Here is a 23,318-nt window from a genome sequence, read left to right on the forward strand (position 1 = left end):
ATACTCAATTTCACTTTTTCACATGACTTGCATAAAACACAGGCACAGAGCAGTCAATCTAGTTTTGAGGGTGAGTAACCTCCTGCACTTTTGCTCAGATAACACAGCTACTTTGCCTCCCTAACAAGCCCCCTTTGATTGATTCTACAGTACGTAGCCAGATAGCACTAACTGCAGCAAAACAAGTTCAACAATTTTAGCTAATCAGGTTTTTTTGGATATATGAAAATGTAGGGCCTTAACTACAGTTAAATGAGATGTTGTAAGAACCTAGTTCACCACTAATCTTCCACTATCTAATATGAATGAAGAATAAGGAGCTTTATCAATGATGTGCCAGTCTCCTAAGATATAGTTACAGTCAAAACCAATAGAGATGATTATGGTTTCTGGCTCTTCCTTAACCTTTTCTTGCCTTGCCTCCCTCTGTTCACTAGCACACAAATCAAAGGATTCAACCCTTTGAAAAGTGCCCCTTTCTCAGGAGCCAGGACCATTGTCCTACCACCCCATTCCCCTTGAACAAGGTGAGTATTAAAGAGCCCAAGCTGCTGCATCTTTTGATGGACACTTTTATATGGACTTCCAGAGCAGGTCTTAAAGGTTTTCACAATCCAGAGCAGGTCTTAAATGTTTTCACAATCAGTATTTAATATAAGCCTTTAAATGTCATTAATGACAACACTACCCAGTAGATCTATCTAAAGGTTTCTGTAAACTGGAATTTCAACATAGCTCACTGTTCAGAGAGAGTTAGTGATCTGACAGATCTTCCCATTTAAATCACAGAAATATCCCTGATCAGGATAAATATTTCCGTACTTTCCATATTTTTACTGGTATTTCTATAAATATTTATACTGCCGCATAACCCCTTTGATAGGTTTTAAGATAAAACATTTTCTCACATTAGGACTCAGGATGAATGTACAACAGTGGTTGTCAACCAGAGGTATGCGTACCCCTAGGGGTACTTAAAAAGGTTGTAGGGGGATATGCAGAACTGAAGTCATTGGTAATGTGACTGATAAAAGCCCTGTGTGTGTACACAATGCAGCATGCAGGTGGCCAGGAGTGGAGCCTGGCAGCATGAAGAGCAACCAGGTCTGGCTGGTAAGTCTGTTGTGAGGGAAGGGGAATGGGGGGCAGATCGAGGCCCCAGCAGTGGAGAAGGGAGTGGGGATGAGACTGGGGCTGGGGCAGGGGCTGCCCAACCAGGGTGGGGTGCAGATGGTTCCACTGCTATTCCCAACTCCAGGAGGGCATGGGGGGGCATCTGCCCCCGAATCTGTGCACGGGGCAGGGTGGGTTGCCACTGCAGGCTGGGGCAGCACTAAGCTGTTCCCGTCAGGGGGTTGGGCCAGGCTGCACTCGAGGTGGGTAGCAGCAGTGCAGAGAGGGAGAACTGGGGGGGCTACAACAAATTCTGGAGTGGCTGCAGCCCCTCCTATAGCCCCCTCCCAGCAACACCACCATAAACCCCAAGCACAACCTGGCCCAGCCCCAGCCAGGAAGAGCCTGGAGCTCCCCCGGCCCCAGCTTGCAGTGGCAGCCTGCCCTCACCCCATACACAGATCTGGAGCCACACATCCCCCATCCCTCCTGGGGGGGTGTACAGCAGTGGGAGCTACCCCCCTATGTCCACCAAAGAAGCTTCTGACAGCTCCATCCCACACTCAGCCCCAGCAGTGCAGCGCCTGCCCCAGCCCCACTCCCTTCCTCACAGCAGGTGCCTCAATCTTCCCCCCCCCACACACACACACACCTTAAAAACAAGAAAAATATATAAAGGAGTATATGAGCTGAAATTCTGAGACAGAAGGGACTTCTTTCAACTTGTTAAAAAAGGTTGAAAACCTTTGTACAACACAAATCACCATGGTTTGGTCTGGAGAGGATTCAGCAGGTAAAATCTGAAGGTATCTTTATCTTTTTTAATTTGAAAATTATGCCCTCAAGAGTAGAACATGCTTTTTTCCAACCTGGATTGAGATAAATATCTCCCTGTACATAATTAGTGAGAGATCCAATTGCACAGCTTGTTTATCTTTCCATTCATTGTCAAGTTCCCTGACAACACTACTTCTCTGATCTGATCTCCAGTCTTACCAAGCAGTATGGGGCATCATGGGAGATGTAATCCAGCCAGGAAGCTTAGCCCTTTGGGGAGAATGGAAACAGCAACAATATAAATCGTATCACATAAAGACAAGTGTATTTTACAGCAGAAGTGACTGGACATGAAGCCTATTGAGTTAATTCAACAAAATGAAATGAAACATTTCGTTTTTGAGGCTACTGAAATGTTTAGTGTCAATCATGAATACTGAAACAAGAAGTTTTACTCTTTCTGAGTTGAGACTTGTCAGAACTATTTATTCTGTAAAAAATTTGGATATTTTAATTTTCCGTCCTGGAACAAAAGCAAATGTTGAAAAATATGATTAAAAAAATCATTGGATAGCAATAAGATGCACTTGTTAACATTACTAAGAAATTATTTTTAAAAGGGATCCCAGGAAAATAGATACCCTTGGACAGTTTTGCTGGTTTACAGAAATACACTCATAGGAGGCACAGGCAGCAGTCCATTAAAACTTCATATCATTTTGCAAATATATTCAACATAGTTTCATAGTTTCTAGGGTCGGAAGGGACCTGAGCAGATCATCTAGTCCAACCCCCTGCCATGGCAGGAAAGAATACTGGGGTCAAATGACCCCAGCAAGATGTTCATCTAACCTCCTCTTAAACAACCCCAGGGTAGGAGCCAGCACCACTCTTGGAAGTTGGTTCCAGACCCTAGCCACCCTGACCGTGAAGTAGTGCCTCCTGATATTTAACCTAAACCTACCCTCTGCCAGCTTGTGACCATTATTCCTGGTCACTCCTGGAGGTGCTCAGGGAAACAGTGACTTCCCCAATGCCTGCTGTTCCCCCCGACTAGTTTATAACAGGCCACAAGATCCCCCCCTCAGCCTTCTCTTTTGGAGGCTGAACAGGTTCAGGTCCCACAGCCTGTCCTCATAGGGCCTGCCCTGTTGTCCCCTGATCATACGAGTCGCCCTCCTCTGGACTCTCTCCATGCTGTCGACATCCCTCTTGAAGTGTGGTGCCCAGAACTAGATGCAATACCCCAGCTGCGGCCTGACCAGTGCTGCATAGAGGGGGAGGATCACCTCCTTGGACCTGCTCGAGATGCATCTGTGGATGCATGCCAAGGTGCGGTTGGCCTTCCTGACTGCCTCCCCACACTGCCAGCCCATGTTCATCTTGGAGTCAATGATGACCCCCAGATCCCTTTCCGCCTCTGTGCTGACAAGAGGGGAGTTCCCCAACCTGTAGGTATGGTGCCGGTTGTTCCTCCAGAGGTGCATCACCTTGCACTTGTCTGTGTTGAAACCCATCCTATTCTCGTCCGCCCACCCTTGTAACCTGTCTAGGTCTGATTGTAGCTTGTTGCATCCTTCCAATTTACCCACATCCCCCCACATCTTAGTGTCATCAGCAAATTTGAACAGGGTGCTTTTTACCCCCTCATCCAAATCGCTGATGAAGATGATGAACAGTGCAGGCCCGAGGACTGAGCCCTACGGAACCCCACTGCCCACGTCCTTCCAGGTTCAGAAGGACCCATCTACTACCACCCTCTGGGTGTGGCCCTCCAGCCAGTTGGCGATCCATTTGACTGTGTGGGTGTCTACACCACAGCAACCCAGTTTCTTAATGAGAACAGGGTATGAGACAGTGTCAAAAGCCTTCCAGAAATCCAGGAAGATAATATCCACTGCTACCCCTGCGTCTAATGGTCTGGTGATCTGATCGTAAAAGGCCACCAGGTTGGTCTGACAGGACCTGCCACGGATGAACCCATGTTGGTTGCCCCTAAGCATGCAGTCCCCTGCTGGCCCCTCCTGGACGTGTGCCAGAATAATTTTCTCGAACAGCTTGCCTAGGATCGAGGTAAGACTAACCGGCCTATAGTTTCCCGGGTCTTCCTTCCTGCCTTTTTTGAAGATGGGGACCACGTTGGCCCTCTTCCAGTCCTCTGGTACCTCACGAGAGCACCACGAGTGCTCATAAAGTTGTGCCAGGGGATTTGCAATGACCTCGGCCAGTTCCTTTAGAACTCTAGGGTGGAGATCATCCGGGCCGGCTGACTTGAATACGTCCAACCCCTCCAGAAGCTCCCTAACTAAATCCTCGCTAACCCGTGGCCCAGGTGTGCCTCCCCCGGGGCCCAAGGGGGGCCCAGCAGGGAGGTGGCTGTTCTGGTCCCTACTTAGGAAGACGGAGGAAAAGATATCATTAAACATGTTAGCTTTGCCGTCTGGTGTGACGACCAAGTTACCCATGTTGTCCTGCAAGGGCCCCACATTACCCAGGACCTTCTTTTTACCCCCTACGTATTTAAAAAAAGACTTCTTAATGTCCTTAATCTGGGAAGCTTGTCCCAGTTCCATCTCTGCCTTGGCCTTCCTAACTGCCCCCCTACATCCCCAAGCAACTACAGAATACCCCTCCCTGGTGATGACCCCTTCTTTCCACTGGGTATAAGCCTCCTTTTTAGCAAGGAGACATTCCTGGATTCTTTTGGTGAGCCACGGAGGCTTGTGTGCTCTCCTGCTCCCTTTGATCCTCGTTGGGATTACCTTCCTTTGGGCTTGGAGGATCGTCTCCTTAAGGAGCGACCACTCTCCTTGGACACCTGGCTCCCCTCCCCGCCGGGACCTCAGCGCTTCTCCAACTATCCTCCTTAGCTCGTTGAAGTCTGCCCTCCTAAAAACTAGGGCCGCTGCCTTACTGCATGCCTTTGCCACCTTGCGCTGGATGGTGAATTCCAGCAGGCGATGATCGCTGTTGCCCAGGTGGTCGAGCACCCTCAGCCCCCTCACCAGGTCATCACCTGTGGCCAGCACTAGGTCCAACAAGACATCCCCCCTGGTGGGGCTGTGCACCTCCTGGGTTAAATGGAGGTCCTGCACTCTGGCCAAGAACCTATGTGAGCGTTCAGACCTGGCTGACTGCTCTTCCCAGCAGATGTCCGGGAAATTCAGGTCCCCCATGACAACCACATCCTTAGCCTTCACTACCTCTGTGAGCTGACCCAAGAATTCCTGGTCAAGCTCTTCTCCCTGGTTGGGAGGTCTGTAGAAGACTCCCACTCCCACCATTAAGTCCCTTTCCCCTCGACTGCCTTGTACTCTAATGCAAAGCACTTCAGAGTGCCCCTCCCCTGGCTCCTTGCTAATTAACGAGGATGTGTATTCCTCCTTAATATAGAGCGCCATGCCCCCACCACTCTTTCTTATCCTGTCCCTCCTGTACAGCCTATAGCCCTTGACATTGACCGCCCAATCATGCGTTTCGTCCCACCACGTTTCTGTAATCCCCACTATGTCCGGGCTGGTGTCAGCCAGCAGGAGGGTGAGTTCCTCCTGCTTGTTGCCTATTCTATGAGCATTTGTGTAGAGGCATTTGTGTGTGTACTGACCCCCTAGTCCCAACGCTACCCTGGCCCCTCTCTCTTACCTGTTTGATTGCTTCGCTCATCGGTCTGGGCTGGGCTGTAGTTGTGGGTGCTGTTTGGTCTGGCAGTCTGATATTTCCTCCGCCCTCATCTTCCCCTTCCCCTGACAAGCCTAATTTAAAGCCCGCCAGAGGAGCTCCACCAACCTAGAAGAGAACACACGCTTACCTTTAGGGGAAAGGTGGAGCCCGTCCCATCCCAACATATAGCAAACACAAATGTCTGAAGGCAGTAGTAGTGGGAAAAACTTACAGAGCAAGTTAAACATCAGCAGCAACAAATTACTGTTATGAGGGTACGTCTGCACAAGATGTTTAGTGGGTGTGCCTATATGTGCCAGACTGCGCAGTTGTTACTGTGCAGTCCCAACAGCACACAGGTCATTTCCGACCCTACTGCAAAGTAGTGTCAGCGTCACAATGTAAATACAAGTACTGTCTTGCTGCAGAGTAAAAAACACCCCAACAGCACACATGTAGATGTTGCCCCAGTTGGCTGTGGTACAAGGGTGCTTCAGTGTGGGGGCAGCCTGCCGGATAGCCACCATACTGAATCACCCTCATACCCCAACCAGGTCCTCTGCAGCAAGCTGAGCTGAGGCGGGGCAGTCCTGGGCTGGCAGGCTGACCCCTGGGGCACCCTGCCAACCAGGGCTTCTCCGCCCCAGCTCAATTTGCTGCGATCCTGGGCACACATGCAGAGACGTGCCTGGCAGCAATAAACTCTAGATCGATGAGACTTCGAACGTTCAAAAAAATTATTAAGGATCACATTTGAAAGGGACCTAGGAGAAATAATAGACCATAACATGAACATGACCCATCAGCATGAAGCTGTAGCCAGCAGGGCAAACAATACTCTGGAATCAACTGATGCATCACAAGCAAAACTAAGGAAGTGATTCTTCCACTGTACTCAGCATTGGTGAGACCACAGCTGGAGTACTGCATCTAGTTCTTGGCACCACACTTCAACAAAGACATGGAAAAGCTTGAGAGATTCCAGAGAAAAGCCACCCATATGATCAGACACTTGCAAGGCAAGACATACAAGAAAAGGCTGAGGCAGTTGGGCCTCTTCAGCCTAAAAAAGAGAAGGCTGAGAGGGGACTTGGTAGCAGCTTACCACTATATTAGGGGAAAACATCAAGGATTTGGCATACAACTTTTCACCAGGGCACCCTTGGGTAAAAACAGGAGTAATGGCCAAAACTCCTGGAAAACTGTTTCTGGATTAACACTAGGAAAAACTTCTTCAGTCAGGGTGTCCAGACTGTGGAATAACCTCCCTCCAGAGGTGGTGCAGTCACCTACCCTGGAAATCTTCAAGAGGAGATTGGACCGTCACTTTGCTGCGGTCACCTTACCCCAGTTGTCTTTCCTGCCTAGTGCAGAGGGGCTGGACCCGATGATCTTGCAAGGTCCCTTCCAGCCCCTTACAATCTATGAATCTGTGGGAGTCCACAGGAGAAATAATGCTGAAGGGCAACCAGCACAGGTTTATAGCAGGTAGAGCCTGCCTGACTAACCTTGTTTGTTTTTATGACCAGGTCACAAAATGTTTAGATGCAGAGGATGAGGTAGATGTCATCAACCTAGATTTTAAGAAAGCCTTCAATACGCTATCTCATCCTAGTCTCATAAATACACTGAGCAGCTGTGATGTAGATGATTACAGAGTGGGTGGCAAATTGGCTAATAGGACACACCCAGAGAGTGGTGATGGATGGGTTGGTATCAACCTGGAAAGATGTAGGCAGTGGGGTTCCCCAAGATTTGGTCCTTGGACCAGTGCTGTTCAATGTCTTCATCAGTGACTTGAATGAGGGCGTGGAGAGCACTCTGTGCACATTTATGGATGATACCAAATTATGGGGTAAAGTAAACACACTAGTGGACAGGGAATGAATCCAGGTGGATCTGGACAGGTTGGAGAAGTGGGAAGAACAGAGTAGGATGCAATTCAACAAGGACACATGAGAAGTACTGCACCTAGGGAGATGGTATCACCAACACCTACAGGCTGGGAGGTGACCCTCTCAGCAGCACTGTAGCAGAAAGGGATCTCAGAGTCATAGTTGACTCCAAGATGAACATGCGTCGTCAATGTAATGAAGCGACCAGTAGAACTAACCACACTTTGTCTTGCATTAGCATCACAAACAGGTCCAGGATGTGATATTTCCCCTCTATGCAGCACTGGTGAGGCCACAGCTGGAGTACTGTATCCAGTTTTGGGTGCTGTGCTTCAAGAGGGATGTGGAAAACCTTAAGAGGGTCCACTCATATGGTTAGGGGCCTGCAGCTAAGGCCCTAGGAGGAGAGATTGAGGGATCTGAATCTCTTCAGCATCTGCAAGAGAAGGCTGAGAGGTGATCTTGTGGCTGTCTACAAATTCATCAGAGGGGACAGCAAGGGATAGGAGATGCTCTGTTTACCAGGGTACCCCTTGGAGTAACTAGAAATACTGGCCACAAACTGACAGAAAGCAGATTCAGGTTAGACATAAGGAAGAACTTCTTTACAGTAAGGGTTGCCAGAATCTGGAATAGGCTTCCAAGGGAAGTGGTACTCTCCTCTATCTTGGGGGTCTTTAAGAGGAGACTGGACAAGCACCTGGCTCTTTCCTGCCCAAGGTAGTGGGTCAGACTTGATGATCTGCTGAGGTTCCTTCTGACCGTAATATCTATGAATCTATTAACCTATTAATAGGCATATGGAGATGCAGCTTGAAAAAAGTATTCTGGACTTTGCATGGAGCATACATTCAGGACACAACCAGCACCTAACAGTCAAAAGGTGGAAGGGAGGGACACATAAACAAAGAGTAAAACCAAGGTCATACATGGTAGAAATATAGGGACAACTCTATAATTGCTCTTGTTATTTCCTGAGCATGATCAAGGAACAGTTATCCTCAAAGAATGACCCAAGTGAGTTCTCCCCACACCTACTCCACATGGGAATAAGGATGCATAGGGACAGGAAATCACTCTGAGGGTAGTTCATCTACTGGTGACCTTCAGGAGACGACAAAGTTGATGTCAAACAATCTGTCAGCATGAAATTTGAAAACTAACAGCAAGCACCTTTAGAAAAGGAATCCAAATAAAATTATAGGATGTGGAAGAACAATAAAGTTGTTTAGTACGTTCAAATACCATATAATCAATGGAAATGTCTCAGTTTCTATTACAGGGACGTTGCAAGAGAGCTCTTTGTCTGTTTACATAGAAATAGTTTTTTCATTGATGAAGTGCCAATAAGTGATGTTCACAAAGATATTGAACAGTCCATGGGTTACATAAGACACACAAAACCTGCTGTTGTGCATTGTAAATGGCTTTGCCATGTGGCTTTCCATGTGCAGCCTCTTACATAAGCTCTTAACAAAATTTTATTTCTTCAGGCCCATATATACTTCTCAGGCCTATATGTCACAAAGTGTTCCAGAGTTATGCTAAAAATGCCATATTGAAAAACACCTGCTGTGACTCTCAGTACAGGAATGTTTAAATGCACATTGCAGATGCCTCTTGATAGTGTATGGAAGCTAAGTAGCTTCCCCTGCTGTGCCACTTGGTTGAAGCTGACTGGAGAACAGCCACTAGAAAAAAATATGTTTAATAGTGTTATAAGCCTTAAATATTACTGCAGTTGTCTTTCTTACTGTTCTGTGTTAAATAGTTCTAAATGCAGCTCTCTTTGGTATGAAAACCTCCAATTTTCTGTAGGAAATAAAACTATAAGGACTCCCTAGAGAGATACAGGCATATTTGTTTTTCATGTTTTCTTCCCTCTCACCCTATGTTTGCTGTTAATAGTTACTGTCTATTAGTAAATAATATACAGTATGAGATAAGTTGCCTCCGAGCCATTGGATAGGATATATTTATGGATTAGCAAATGAGCCTAAAATCCTTTCCACATAACCAAACCCAAATAGCATGTGAGTCTGGGAAGTAGTGAGTCCTCCTCCCATTCAGGCAGTATTGGCAGACAAGAGATTCCATGGCTGCAGTTCCAGCCTAACTGAATACACATGTGTACTTGACAATACTGCAGAAAAAGATCCATGCCTTAGTGGATTTTTCTATCCCATCTCATTTCCCCTATCCTGCTTGCTGTCATTCACCCGCTAAAAAACATGGAGGAAACCCTATACAGCTTGTGTGCAATCGGCACATGTGGATACCTGCATGAACTTCGTAGATTCTGCTGCTCTTCCTTCCTTAGTACACCCCACAATTCCCCTCCAAGAGGGCAGTCTTCTATATCCAGAGAAGCTGGACTCAGGATTTGCTTTTAAATGAACAATGATGCTTGCATCATAGGTTGTCTCCTTTTTACTCATTTTACCAGCTATAAGTTTGTGTTAATTCTCTGTGATCCTAACTCTTCACATAATATTAAACATTAAATAATATTAAAGATCCTATCTGTTCACATAATATTAAATATAATGTATAAATAATGAAGAGTTAGTTGTATCTTCTCATAGGTGAAAACAGCTTTAGATGTTTGAATGAATTTAAAGCATATGGTTTAGCAAAGGGGTTGTTGGTTGTAGCCATGTTGGTCTAAGGACATAGGCAGAAAAAATCTTTTGGTAAATATGATTTAGACCAACTAAATAGTTGGGAAATTGTTCTTTGTAAACTTTCAGGTACAAACATACTTCTTCAGGCATAGGAAGAATCTGCTGGTGTTATGTGTTCTCCTGGGTGGAATAGAAGCCAATATGCAAAATGCAGGTGAAAATGCAAATGCATGGCAGTGAGGATCAGAGACAATGGGAAACAATAGGGTGAGCCAGGTAGATGGGGGTACTTCTTCTAATATGGGTTGCAACTGTTTGCACAGGTTAAGGGTGTGGCAGGAAGCCACCTTTGTTTCTCGCCATAATCTCTGTGCTGTGATAATTTGATTAGGATGGGCCCAGCAGAGGAGACACCACCTTACCCTATCCCTTTAGGTAACCTGAGCTAGCTACATTCCTGAGGGAGGGGGGAAACCTGCTCTCTCTGCCTTGTGACTGGTATCAGCTACCTGGTGGGCTAGAGTCTGCCCAGCAACTAGTGACATATTTCAAATTGATTGGCTGACAGCCAACCAGAGCTGGCCTCCACTGGACCAGGTGAATGAGGTCACAGGGGCTCTATAAGTTAAGACTGCCCAGGAGGAGGGGGCAGCATCCATGCGGGAGACTCAGACTTAGACAGGAGCTTGACCATCTGAAACTGGCTCTCTTTCCCATAACTCATGAGCTAGGAATGGCCTGCCTCCAGAGGGAATCTCCAACAGCCTCTGGATGATGCTTGTGAGTAAGCTACTCGAGATCTGGTTAGATATCTAGCTGGCAGAAACTCAGATGCATAATCAAAAGACTACCTCAGCCACACTGTTTTGCTCTATGGGATTTCTATGATATTGCTCAATCTTGTACCCTACTTTCACCCTACCCCTGTAATCAGTAAAGCTCTCCTTTGAGACCGGAGTAGGAGACTTATTGAGAGGTGGGTCTAAATTATGCCTAAGAGACCCCTTAGGTCTGCAGACTAAGGGAGACTTTCCTTTTTGACCCCTGACTTGGGGAAGTGCCCCAAGTGCCTGTACTGGGTGGAGTACCCGTAAGACTATTAGGCCTGTGTTTCCCTGAGGACACAGGGCTGAGAGAGTCCTTTCTCAGGGTGGTGGCAGCTACATTACCCCCAGGCTAGCAAGTGTGCTCCAGGAAGGGAGTCAGCCAGATGTGAGGTACCCCTAGGGAGGCACTCGGAGCCTGGAAGGTGGGCGGGCGCAGGGAGGTGGGCGGCTCAATGCAGGAGCGCCCCCTACTGGCCCACCACAAAGGGCACCAAAAAGGCCCCACAACATGCCAACCTTTTTATGAAGAAGCATTCCTCAAGAACTTCACCATCAAACCAATGCTATACCTAAGATATATAGCTGCCATCTTCATCATTTGGACCAAAAATCTACAGCCTCTGATTGATTTCCATCACAAATTCAACAATCATCACCCCTCCATCAGACTATCTCTTTTATACTCCAGCACCAACATTTCCTGTTTAGACACTATGATCACTATCCAGAATGGTAAAATTCAAACCACCATATACAAGAAACCCACAAACCAACATATATCTATGCAGAATCAGCAATCACCCTAAACACACCAAGAAAGCTGTAATATACAGCCAGACCCTCTAATACCAACAAATTTGTACTGAGGAGAACACCCATGATCATCACCTCGCACATCTCAAAAGGCCATTCACTCAATAAGGACACTCCTCTAAAGACATAGATCACACTTTTGAAAGAGCCACCCAGATACCACATGAAGAATTCCTGCAGTACAAAAAGAAAATCCCTTGAATCATACACCGTTAGTTATGACATATCATCCTTCTCTAAAAACTATATGGAAAATCCTCAAACAGTTGCGACCCATACTAGAAGACCCAATTTTTGAAGAGATCTTTCTAAAAATATCCATCCTAGCCTTTAAACAAGCACTGGACCTTGGCAACCTCATCACCAAAAGCAAACTTCCTATGGCCCAAAGCACACTGAATGGATCCAGACTATGCTGGGACAAGAAATGTAAAACATCCCAACACATCACCACTCCCACAATAACTATACCCCACAACAAAACCATCACCGTCCCTGAGTCTTACATCTACATCTCCAGAAATGTAATATATCCATCCACTGATGAAAAATATGTAGGAGAAACTAAACAACAACAGTGCACCAGAATGAACGCACACTGAAAATCTGTCAAAGACAAAAATATCCAATTACTTGTGGGCACACACTTCTCACAAGATAACCACTTTCTCATCAATCTCTCAGTTCTAATCCTCAAAGGAAATTTACAAAACACCTTTCATAGATGAGCCTACAAACCTCACTTCATAAATCTACTGAATACAAAAAATTAAGCACTAAATATAAACTTTGGATTTATGACACATTGCAACCTGCCTGCCATCCGATAACTCCAGGTAACCTGTCTGCATTTTACCAGCTACATTCTATCAGCAGCTCAACGTTCTCCCCTCCCCGCCACCTACGTGTCTCATGCCTATTGTGTCCCATTTCCTCTGATTTTCACTGCCACAAATTTGCATTTTCACAGACCTACATTTTGTAAATTGGCTTCTATTCCACCATGGAGAGCACATAACACCAGCAGACTTTCCCTATACCTGAAGGGGGGTGTTTGTGTCCAAACGCTTACAAAGAATAATTTTTCCAACTATTTAGTTAGTCTAATAAAAGATACTGCAGTTACCCAAAGAACTTTGTCTGGTTTTCTGGTTTAGCAAAGTACATTTGCTATTCACTATTGCATTCACATTATACAGAGTTATTTGTTTGACTGACAAGCTAAACAGTTTTAGAAAATAATTTTTCAATAATTTTCATAGAGAAACTCCACAATGCCCTAACTAAGAACGATTTTCCATAAAAAAAAGGCTAATGCCTCTCAAGTATGTGGCTACCGTCATTGCAATCTGTAGATAAACAAAAAATCGGAGTATTTCATTATTTGCACTTGCCTATATGGGATATTAACATAATGTAGAATGAATGAGAATAGACAGTCAATTTGTTTTATACATAAAACACTATTTGAAAATATAGCTGCATTACCGACAAACCTCAGTTTATGATTCTAAATGGATTTTGTAAATTGCTGTCCTTAATATACTAGCACAATTTTTATAAATTGCTCTATTAGTACAATTTATGGAAATTGTGCAATGCAAATTGTTAGTAAATTGAGTCCTCTTTTTTCATTCTTCTCTGCCAGAGTACAGCCAACTTAAAATACCAGATTCTTCTTTCAGTTACACCAGGATAATTCTAAAATAACTCTAGTGGTTTGAATGGACTTACTCCACATTTACATAACTGTGCCTGAGATCAGATTCTGTTTCCTGGTTTCCTGTATCTTATAGATTATAGGGAAAAAACAGAAACTCTGGAGTGTTCATATGCAACAAAGCTGATTTCAATTCCAATTTGTTATATGAATGGGATACTAAAATATTTCTTCTTTTCTCTAACCAGCATATTAGGCTAGACAGCAAAAGCTCAGTTTCATTTCAAGTAATGCAGTTAAATGGCCCATGGAATGATTTTCAATTGGCCAAGTTTCCAACAAAGTCTTTTGTTTAAAAAAAAAAAAGAGTGCATAAACGTTCAGCAAACTGCATGCAAAGGACAAAGATGATAAATGGAAATGGAAATAATTCCCCATTTCAGGCCAGTTTCCAAAGGGTTTAGTAACAATCCTTGATCATGTCTCTAATTAACACTCCTGATCACCAGTGAAAACTTCTTTAACATTTAACATTTCAGCCATTGTAAATAATATAGGCCAAATTTTTAAAGATGTGAATGCCAAGGGACACAATACATCATCTTTCATAAGTACATTTAAGCCCAGGGAGTTGGAAAATATGAGCCTCTATTTTGAATGTTTTAGGTCAACCAACCAACAGCAATCCAATAAACTCATTAACAAGTATTGTGTAAACCTCTATTGCTTTCAGTTTCAAGCCAGTACCCTGGGAATTCTCCAAGAAAATTGAGAACTGCTATAGCATTTGGGTTATCTAGGTCTGGTGTTGTGTTGTGAGTTCAGTTCACTAAGGCAGAAGCCACTTTTACAATGAGATTTCTTTATTCATGCTAACCACACATACACACTGCCATCAGGCACTCTCTTTCTCTCAGTACTGTTCAAATCTGTCTGGCTCTTAAAGGCATAAAATCCTCACAGCTTCCCTTTCCAAGGAAATGCACAGCACATTTTAACAAATAACAATATAAATAATTCAAATTTTTAATAAACTAAAAATTTTCAACCAGTTTTTGCAGTGCCCTTTGCAGCCTTGCAGATCTGCAAGGCATTACATTAGCCTGCATTATCTTAATCTGTCTGTGCTGTAGTCTCTGTGTTGTCTCATTTGGTCTGTGCTTCTCTGTGTCTTTCTCCAGTTTGGACACTTTTTGTTCCTTCTCCTATCCTTCCTACATATGTTGCAGGTGTTTCTTACTCATTCTATAGACATTTTCTTCACTTATCTACACTTCCTAAGAACTACCTCATGAGTGACAACTGCCTCCTGCATCCAAGTTTTATCATCATGCATGTGTACCATGTCTTGGGTTAACAAAGATTCTAGTTCCCATGACCCCTTGTCATTAGAAAGCTTTTGTTCATATTTATCACAATCTTATAAGGATTTAAGTCATTTTGTTTCTTATCAGTGGTTACCAAATTAGTCATTTTTGTTCTAAATTTCCTGTTAAATCAGAATTCAACTGGTGAAAGCCCATGTTTCAAACTAGATGCTCTATAATTCACTAATGCCAGATAAGAATCTGTGTGAGGATCCGCTGCTGTTTTTACTATTTTGTCTTTTTACTACTGTGATGGACTCATGACCACTGCGTCAATCAATGGGTGTGTTTCCTCACCTTGGCTACGTTGCAGCAGGGCTATTTGCCCCTCACAGCTTGTTGTTCAGTGGAGTTTACCTCCAGAGGTGATGTTCAGTAGTTCTTCTGTGCACCAGGAGGTCTTCTGTGGGGCTTCTCCTCCCCTACACCTTATCCCTTTCCACTCAGGTGTTCAGATCATCTTGGGTGATGTGGCTCATGTAGCAATGGGGCTTCCCCTCCTGCACTGAAGCCTGGAAACAGGGATGGCTGGAGGAGGTCTTACTGTGACCCTGAGACTTGGTAAAACTACAACAAAACAAGAATTCAACCCAAAATAGCTTGGATGTGGAGGTGGGCAGGGTAGCAATGCCTCTGCACTGAACACCCACTTTCAGCAGTGCACTGTGCACCCATCTCCCACAGATGATCCACTTGAGAATGACTCGCTTCTGAGCCTGTTTCCCAGATTGTGTTTCAGCCAGCCAGGTTGCAGGTGAAACACAATCTACCTATAGTAGATTATCACTACTATAAGTATCAGTACTACTGATCTACTTATCAGTATCAGTACTTATCAGGTACTATAATGCTGAGGTGCATCCTTCTCTGCCCGTGGTCTGCTCACATGCACTTTCCCTGGGAGTATGTACAGCCAACAGTGTCCACTGCTGGTTTCTCCCTTTCAGAGGCTCTGGCCATACCCACAGTGCACCCCCTCCAAGCCCCAGCTGAACTGTATGCTCCATTGGTGACTCCCACAGATGTGTTGTGGGGTTATGAGGTCGTCACTGCTTGACTTACCAGCTGCACCAATCCAGCTGGTGTCAAAGGCAGTGTCCAGGCCCACCTGGGTGACCTGGGCTTCACCTACTTTTCCAGAGATTTTGGCCCTGGGGAGAGTAACTTCCTCCCTGTGGGCTGAGGAATCTGTATCCATGTGCTCCCTTGGCACCCTGTCAGTGCCTTTAGCCCATGCCATACTTCCCAGGTTGTTGGACTGGGCCAGTCACACTGGGCCACTTCTGGCCTTGAGGAGAGGCTCCAGCTGTGTTGTCAGTGTTTCCCTTTCTCTCTCCTTGGACTCCACTTCTGGGCTTATTTTAAGCCCGGAGCCTTTTGGCACTGGATGCACCTTCTGGCCACATGGTGCCAGCTGTCATGAGGATGCCCATGCAATGGTAAGTGGGTTGGGAATCAGAGAGAATGGGGGACAATAAGTGTGAGCCAGGTAGGGGGCCTGTCACAACTATTTTGACACTATTTTCTACAAGTCCATTGGACTGTAAATACCTTGGGCTAGAGGTAATGTGTGTAAACCAAAATTCCTTTGCAAAGTGCTTAAACTCATATACATCATATTGTGGTCCACTGTCAGGCCTGACCATAACTGGCATGCCATGTTTGAAAAAGATTGATTTTGTGTATGCTGCTATATTCTTTCCAGTAGTGTTCTCAAGTCTCATTTCCAGATAGTGAAATAGTCTTAAACCAGGGGTTGACAAATATTTCAGCTGGAGGGTTGTTTAATGAGTTTTGGTGAACTGTTAAAAACTTCAAGGAAACACCCCTTGTCAAACTGCTAAGCCCTTTCCCTTGATAAGTGCCTTGCCCCCAGTTCCCATTTTGAGACTGAAAATCCCCCTTTCCCCAACCCCTGACCTTTGCCACCAGGAGTCCCACCCCTTGCCTTGAAAGTACTCTGGGGGTGGGGGCTGGTTGCCAGCTTAGAACCAGAAGTCCCACCCTATCAAATAGTCCATGACATGAGAAGGCCCACCCACCCAACATCAAACTTTACCCTGCTTGCCACCATGTTGTTCCCAGAATCCCTTATCTCCACCCCTTGACTGGGAAACACGGCCCCTCCACAGGGCCCACACTCATGGCCTGACCCTGGGGCCCCAGAAGTTCTGCCCTCTAGGCCATGAGGCACAGGCATGACCTATCAGATAGCAATGGGTAATGACCCCTCTAATAATCTGCCCTATCACCCTCAACCAACTAGTGGGGGTTTCAGGGGCATCCAAACCAATAGAGTTGAGGGCTACACATATAAAATCTTTCAGAATAAATCATTTTAACAAAGTATAAATAAAAAACAAATTATATACTAAAAATAAAAAATCTACTATAACATATTTTATTTCAAGAAATATTTTTGTCCTGATTTGTGTGGGCCTGAGTAGTGTATATAGAGGCCACTACATAATAGCTGAAAATAAGGTCTTATCCTTGTATATTGAGTGCAGGGGTAGAGGGATGTATGTGGGGGATTGTGTGTGAGGGAGTGTGTGGTGAGTCGTCGGGGGGTGGCTGTGTGTGTGAGGTGGGTTGTGGAGGATGTGTGCATAGGGAGTAAGGGAGCGGGGCATGGGAGATCCTGGGAGATCCTGGGTGGGTAGAGGAAGAAAAGGGCAGGAAGCACATGCAGCAGAGCTCACCTGGGCATTGCAGGTGCAGATACAGTCTGCCCCCCCAGCCCTCTAGCCCATAGCTGCTTCCAGGCACTCCTCATGTGCCTGAGCCCCATCTGCTTCCACCCAGGGCAGCCTGCCCCTCGGTCCCACGTGCACCTACCCTGTGCTTCTGCCTGCACCCACCTGGGGTCCAGCCCAAGCTGCAGCCAGTGCACACAGCTTCCTGGCATGCCTTCCACCCACTTGGCAGCCCACAGGTGGCTACTGATTGCACTGGACAGGCAGAGTGGGGGGAAGGCAGCTGGAAACTGGAGCCCTGTGCAGTGAGGCAGGAGGCCCCAGCTGCAGCTTTCCCTCCTGCCTGCTGCTGTTTCCCCTCTTCCTGACACTACTTCCCCTCCATACCAGCTGCCCAGAGCACTGCAGCAAGAACAGGAGAAGGAGCCACTGGAGGTATGGGGAGCCAAGCAATTCCCTGGGTGGCTGCAGCAGCAGCAGTAACAGTCAAGAAGTTATGGGCACTGGCCAGGGAAGTTATGGGCACTGGCCCAACCAGGAAGTTATGGGCACTGGCCAGGGTTTGGACCAGGGCCCTCCCATGGCTGAGGATGGAAGCATAGTGCACACTGCCCTAAGTGAAAGTGAGTGTGATTCAGCCCCTGGGGCCCTAGAAGTTCTCCCCTCTACAATTAATCCTATGACCCCAGCTGACTTCCTGCCCTTTGGGCAGGGGGCTGGACTTGATGCTCTCCCGAGGTCCCTTCCAGCCCTAATGTCTATGAAATCTATTAAATAATTAGGTGGGTGCCTACCCATGGACTGGATCCAAACAACTGTTGGGTCAGATCTGGCTCATGGGCCATATTTTGCCCATCGCTTACATAGTCTTAAACAATGGCGCTCAACCTTTTTGGTTGTCAGGCTAGATAAGCAGTGCCCAGGCAGCAGGACCTCATTCAGCCCATTCGGCCATGTGAAGGGGGACAGGGGGCATCCCAGCTTCAACCTGGCCCCAAGGTGAGGGGGTGGGGGGAAAAGAGGGGGCATGGCCCAGCATTTCAGGGGGAAAGGAGCATGAACAAGCCCCAACCTGGTCCCACAAGGGCAGGGGATGTGGCCCAGCTCTATGAGGGAAAGAGGACATGGCCCAGCCCCAATCCAGCCCCATGAGGAGGAGGGGATTTAACTCGACCCCAACCCAGGCCCACAAGGGAAAGGGATCATGGTCCAGCCCCATGCAGCATAGAGGGAGGGATGTGGCTTGGCTTTATCCAGCCATGGGGATGGTGGAATGAAGCATGACCTGGCCCCAACCTGCTGCACAGGGCTCAGGATTTGGGGATTTGACAGCAGGGGAGGGTGGCTGTATTTATTGCCACCTCTCCCCTACAACCAAATTTCTGATCTATGGATAGCCCCGCAGACCATACACCAATGGCCCTGAGGGCTACATTTGGCCTGCAGGCCAAAGGTTGAAAACCCCTGGTCAAAAACCGGTACATAGTTTTTTTCCAGCATGAGTGAACAGATCTATGACAACTTTGGACCGTGGGGCCAATTCTTCCTCATTCACTGCCATTGGCTATTTTGCTTGACTATCTTTGTCTCTTTGATATATTGAACACATTTTAATATACTTTTCTATGTCCGCATTAATTTGTCACCAGTACAGTTTTCTTGGCCCATTTTTTTGCATTTCTCTATAACCAAATGCTCTTTGTGTAATGTACCGTGATGTAATTCTTGGGAACAACAAGTCTGGCATTTCTAAACAAGAGTCCATCAATTACTGACAGCTTTGCATCAAACTGGTGATAAGGAATGAGTATGTACCTTACAGACCATCCTGCATGTGTTTGTGTTTGTGTTATTCTTTTTAAAGTCCAATCTTGTGCCATGGCACCTGCAAGTGCAGTCCACATTTTATCAAAAACTGGGCACATTTTCTTTAACAGATTGACATGCACAGCATCTAACTCTACATTTGGTTCTATTTCTGTTCTGTCAAAAGCTCTAGACAGACTGTATGCCACCACTAAATCTTTCGCTGGTTTATATTCTATTCTTAAATCATATAACTGCAATTGAAAGAAGTCTCTGTAATCTCAGAGGTCTGTCAGTGAACTCCTTTTTTGCTATTGCCACCAGTGGCTTGTGATCTGTTTCACTGTATTTACTCAAATATAAAATGACCCCGAGTATAAGATGACCCCCAAATAATGAGATTCTATATATATTTGTTATCATTTTCTAGATATAGAATCTAATCATTGGAGGTTTGCCTTGAATTTGTCCCCCTCCCACTGCTACAGCATGGCAAATAGATCTGGGGAGTCAGGTGGCCCCTTTGCCCTCTGCCTCCTCATCTTCCTTCCCTTGCAGTCCCTTCCATCCTTTTCCTACAGTAAGACCCTGCTCTCCCTGAGCACATAGAAGTGAGGGGCAAATTGAAAACAATGACCTTGAAATAAATATGTTTGTAGTCATTTGCATATAGGCAAAGTATTACAGGTATCCATAGACTTAGTTCATCCACAATTTTACTGTACTACAATACATATTCTTTTTACTACAATACATACTCTTTGAATAAGACCTAGTGCCTAACAGGTCTTTACCCCTAATATAGGTACACATTTTTCATGGCACACTGACAAACTGATTTTTTTCATTACCATTTTTTGTCTTTATCTCCAGCTTACAAGTGCAAGCAGTAGGACTCAACTCCCCACTTGCTGTGAATCCTTTTCTAAGTGACCATTCAATACCTAATGGCCAGCTACTCTGGGTTCACCTCACATATATATATACATATAAATATTCTTTAAAAAAACAGCACCTACCGTGGGATACCTGGTATAAAATGAATCCAAATGTATCTTTTTACTATAATAGTAAATACAATAACAAATGAACAAGTTACAAATGATAACCTTACAAAGAAAAACAAATATTAGGGACGTGCAAAGTGGGCCATATTTAATTCGGACTTGACCCAATTTGGGGGACAGTGATTCAATTCACTGATTCAGATCACTGACCCAATTCAATTTGGCCAAACCCAAATCTGAAGATTCGATTCTGATTTGGAGAATCAGGAACTTGGCCATAGACACAGCTTTATATGTACATACCTTGAGGTACCAGGTGCAGCTCATGAATGCTGAGATGGTGGGGGCAGATGAAACATCCCACAGGAGCATGGAGGGGTCCCCCACATGCTCGGTGGCAGACCCAGAAATGGATCAGAAATATTTCTGGTCCACTTCTGGGTCTGCCACCTAGCACACACACCCCTATGCCCCCCTGGCTTGGCAATTGGCCATGGGAGGACCCTGGGTGCCCCCCACAGACACAGGAGGCACCAGTCACTAAGCCCCTGTGCAATTTGTGGCAAACCCAGAAGTGGACTGGAAGTGCTTCTGGTCCACTTCTGGGTCCACCACCGAGCACACTGGAATCCCCCCTGCACTCCCATGGAATGCTTCATCCACCCCACCATCTCAGTGTTCATGAGTCACCTGGTACCTTGAGGTATGTAGAAAAAACATAAAGCTGTGTCTTTTTCCAAATCATCAAATCTCTCCAAATCTTTCCAAATTGAATCAGAGACTTCCAATTCGATGTGGAAAGATTAATGAGTCTCCTGATTCAATTTGGACTTAGAGATTCAGCCACCAAATTGGGCCAAATCTCCTCTGAATCAAATCAGTGACCAAAGCTTTGCACAGCCCTATTAAAAATCAAAATATATACACATATAAATTCACTCATTGGTAGTGACTAAGCTGCTAACCAGTGTCTCTGTCCCCGATAGTCTTTTTATTATAAATCAAGTTCACAGCAAATTAAATCCACCTTATCAGGAGTCTCTAGATGTACCCAACTCACTTGGGCCACTTCTTTCACCCAGGCAGCACTCAGTCTCATTCTCTTTTGGAGTGCAGTACTCCTTAAAGTTTTTGAGCCCTGTCTCATAATCAGCCTACTCTGTTTGGCTCAGTTACACATTTTTATATACATTCAATGCCTCAGTACCTACTATGGTCAGAAAAATAGCTACCTGTTGGTCACTTGGCTTCTCAGTAGCTCCACTTGCCCTCCTGTACAGGTTAAATTGTTGGTCCAACCTCTTCCAGTTACCTGCTGCATGCATGGCTGGAGTTTCAGCTCTGTTAGACCCTGTAGTTGCTCCATTTCTTTTCTTTTCTTTTCAAAATTCATTCCAAGCAATGCAGTCACCTTTTTCACAACCACTCCTGGTTCCATGTCATTTTGTGGGTTCAGTTCACTGAGGCAGAAGTCACTTTTACAAAAAGGTTTCTTTATTCATGCTAATTGTGTGCACACACCATTGCATTGCATTATTGCTAGTAAGTCTAGTCCTTTTAGTGCTGTATGAGCTACCCTACAGGATTTTGAGCTAGAGCACCTAGATACTGCTTCTGCCTCTACCACTGACCTACTCTGATTTTTTTAAAAAAATCATGTCATCTCTTTATTTTTCTGTTTCTGCTTCAATCGTGTGTCAGACTTTGCCTCTGTTAGTAGCCTACCTAGCCAAAACATGAAGCTGTGAGCCGTCCAATTAAATAAATCATTTTAAGAGGCAAAGTTAATAATATAAATAAATTAAAATTTGAAAAAGGAGTAAGAATTAAAATAAGATGAGGTTGGTATTTTTTTCAAGCAGAGGCAGTTCTAAGGGGGAATTTGTGGGGACTATAACCACCCCAAAATTCTCCTTAGCTCCCCCCATAGCCATCCCTCCCAGTGCCACCCCTCTCCAAGCCCCCGACACCATTCCCTCAGCCCCCTGCTGCCCACCCTGCTCAGCTAAGTCTGCCCTGCTCCTGCCTTTAGCCTACAGAGGCACAGCACCTTAAGCGGGTATTGTTAAAAAAATGTGTAAGTATGTTTGGCCAGAAGATGTATAGTGGAGACCCCACCAGTTTTCTGCCTAGCCTACGTCAGTCCCCACCCTCCAACAGGAAGAGGCTGATGCCACTCCTGGTTTCAAGATGTAAATTTATTTGTAAGATTTCTGTTATTACATTGGGGGAGTCACTGTTCCCCCGAGCACCGCCAGGAGTGACCAGGAGTAATGGTCACAAGCTGGCAGAGGGTAGGTTTAGGTTAGATATCAGGAGGCGCTACTTCACGGTCAGGGCAGCTAGGATCTGGAACCAACTTCCAAGAGAAGTGGTGCTGGCTCCTACCCTAGGGGTGTTTAAGAGGAGGTTAGATGAACATCTTGCTGGGGTCATTTGACCCCAGTATTCTTTCCTGTCATGGCAGGGGGTCGGACTAGATGATCTGCTCAGGTCCCTTCTGACCCTAGAAACTATGAAACTATGAAACTACTATATATTAAATCTCATTTGCTATTGTTCTGTTCTAATGCTTGGAATGTTTTTCATTCAACAGGATTCAGTAGAGAATTTCATAGATTTCATAGACATCAGGGCTGGAAGGGACCTCAGAAGATCATCGAGACCAGCCCCCTCACCCAAAGGGCAGGAAGTCAGCTGGGGTCATAGGATCCCAGCAAGATAAGCATCCAATTTTCTCTTGAAGGTGTTCAAAGTATGTGCTTGAACCACCTCCGGTGGCAGACTATTCCAGACCTTGGGAGCTTGGACAGTAAAGAAATTCTTCCTTATGTCCAGCCTGAAATGGTCTTGTAGTAGTTTATAACCATTTGACCTCATCATCCCTTGGGGCGCTTTGGTGAACAAACATTCCCTCAGATCCTGGTGGTCACCCCTGATAAACTTATAGGTAGCCATCAGATCGCCTCTGAGCCTGCGCTTTTCCAGGCTAAAGAGCCCCACGGCTCTCAGCTTGTCGTCATAAGGTCTGCTTTCCTGATCTCTGATCATGCGTGTAGCTCTTCTCTGGACT

Source organism: Crocodylus siamensis, chromosome 1 (assembly GCF_052110815.1).
Source record: "Crocodylus siamensis isolate JL-2025a chromosome 1, ASM5211081v1, whole genome shotgun sequence".
NCBI classification, from domain to species: domain Eukaryota; kingdom Metazoa; phylum Chordata; order Crocodylia; family Crocodylidae; genus Crocodylus; species Crocodylus siamensis.